This window comes from Papio anubis, unplaced genomic scaffold (genome assembly GCF_008728515.1).
Source record: "Papio anubis isolate 15944 unplaced genomic scaffold, Panubis1.0 scaffold607, whole genome shotgun sequence".
In the NCBI taxonomy this organism is placed as follows: Eukaryota; Metazoa; Chordata; class Mammalia; order Primates; family Cercopithecidae; genus Papio; species Papio anubis.
The window spans coordinates 41,538-44,143 of NW_022166290.1; the positions used below are offsets into that span (position 1 = coordinate 41,538).

A 2,606-nucleotide genomic window follows, 5' to 3' on the forward strand; every position below is an offset into this window, starting at 1 on the left:
GGGGGGATGTAGGGATGGTTAATGGGTACAAAAAAAAAATAGAAAGAATGAATAAAACCTAGTATGTGATATTACAACAGGGGGCTATAGACAATTATAATTGATATTGTTTGTATGTGTGTGCCTATCCAAATCTTATATTAAAATATAATCCCCAGTGTTGGAGGTGGGACCTGGTGGGAGGTGATTTAATCATGGGGGTGGATTTCTCATGAATGGTTTAGCAGTATTTCCCTTGGTACTTTTCTCATAATAGTGAGTGAATTCTCGTGAGAGCTGGTCATTTTAAAATGTGTAGCACCTCTCCTCTCACTCTCTTGCTCCTGCTTTCACCATGTGATGTTACGCCTCTCCCTTTGCCTTCTTCCATGATTAGAAGCTTGCTGAGGCCTCCTCAGAAGCAGATGATGCTGTGATTTCTGTGCAACCTGCAGAATCATGTTCCAATTAAACCTTCTTGCTTTCCTTTTTTTTTTTTTTCAAGAAGCACACTACAATAGTTAATTTTATCTGTTCAAGAACTCATTGCAAGCATTAAACCAAGCATAGGCTTTGATTCTGTGAGCCCAAATTCACATGTTGAAGAAGATCAAAGCAAACTGTGATCCATGTAAATGGATGAAAACTAAAGGTTCAGAGTTAATCATATTGTAGTTTTTAAACTTCTACAGCCTAGAGCTCAGTAGTCACAGGTCTTTTAGGTCCTTCTGGATGTCCCACAGGGTATCTGTACTTTTCTTGAACTGAGCAACCTCATTATCCTTTAGCTTCTGGTTGATAATGCTGGTTAATCCCCGGGCATTGAGGATACACAGAAGGCTCAGGAAGACTTCGTTCTCGATGCCATACATCCCCTTTACCATTGTTGACATGGGATGAATCCTGGGTAGATTATTCATCACGGATTCAATAAGACCAGTCACACTTAATCCAATAGCCCAGTTGGTATATCCTTTTAGCTTGATGACTTCATGGGCACTTTCAACCACTATCTTATGCACTTCCTTCCAATTTTCACTGGCATTGTCAGTTCCTATTTCTGGATTCAATTCCTGGAGAGAAAAACCTGCCACATTCACGCCAATCCACACAGCCACATTTGAGTCGCTATGTTCCCCCAAAATCCATACATGGCAGCTGCTGGGATGAATGCCAAGGTTTTCAGCCATAAGGCAGTGAAATCTAGCAGAATCCAGATTACATCCACTTCCAATCACACTTTGGGTAATCCACTTATTTTCCAGGTAACATATATAAGAATGTCTACTAGGTTGGAAACCACAATTATGAGGCATTCAGGAGTGAACTTGACCATCTGAGGAATAATGAATTTGAAGACATTAACATTTTTCTGCACCAAATTGAGATGCCTCTCCCCCTCTTGCTGACGGACTCCTGCAGTTACCACTACAATCTTAGAACTGGCGGTCACAGAACAATCTTTATCTGCCACAATTTTAAGTGTCTGGAGAAATAAACTCCCATGCTGCGGATTGATCATTTCTCCCTTAAGCTTACCTTCCAAAACATCCACAAGAGCAAGTTCATCAGCCAGAGACTTTCCCAGAACGCAGATAGCACATGACATACCCACTAGTCCAAAACTCACTGCAGTGATCTTATTGTTTTGGACTGTTGCCTCTTCTTCCACAACTGGTGCAATGAGTTTTTCCTTAAGAGTTGCCATTTTGTACAGGAGAGAAAAGGCTCTGGAGACCACTGTAACAGTCATGTGGAGGAGACAATGTCAGCTGCGTCAAAACTTTCTTTCTTTATAAATTACCCAGTCTTAGGTATTTCTTTATAACCATGTGAGAACAGTCTAACACAATAATTCAGTTGCACAGTTTAGAGTACCTAAAAAGAGTTATAATTGGATTGTTTGTAACACAAAAGATATATACTTCAGGGAATGGATACTCCATTTTCTATGATGTGATTATTATGCATTGTGTGCCTGTACCAAAACATCTAATTTACTTCACAAGTATATACACCTACTATGTACTCACAAGAATTAAAATCAAAACTAAAACAGCATTGTACTAGTACAAAAATAGACACACAGGTCACTGGAACAGATTAGAAAATCCTGAAATAAAGCCATGCATCTATGACCAACAGACCTTCAACAAAACCAGCATAAATAAGCAATGAAGAAAGAACTCCTTTTTCACTAATTGGTGTTGAATGAATTGGCCAGCCATATGCAGAAGAATAAATCTGGACCTTCACCTATCATGATATACAAAAATTAACTAAAAATGGATTAAAGGCCTAAATGTAAAGCCTGAAACTATAAAAATTCCAGAAGAAAATCAAGGAGAAACTCTTCTGGTCATGGATTTAGGAAAATAATTTATAAATAAGACCTCAAAAGTGAATACAAAAAAAAAAAAAAAAAAAAAACCCAAATAGACAAAAGGGACCAAATTAAACTAAGAAGCTTCTGCAGAGCAATAGAAATATTCAACAGAGTAAACAGACAACCTACAAAATGGGAGAAAATATTTGTAAATTAATCTTTTGACAAAAATAATCTTAAAGGAAATCAAACAACTCAACAAGAAAAAACAACTTCATTAAAAAGTGGACAAAGAACAAGA

General features: G+C 37.7%; 1 pseudogene across 1 annotated transcript; it reads right to left on the minus strand.

The window, feature by feature from the left end:
• Nucleotides 1-320: 320 nt before the first annotated feature.
• Nucleotides 321-2,374, minus strand: LOC101018950 (annotated as a pseudogene). Its single transcript, XR_004181723.1, has one exon. The product of XR_004181723.1 is annotated as an L-lactate dehydrogenase B chain pseudogene (transcript).
• Nucleotides 2,375-2,606: the final 232 nt, after the last annotated feature.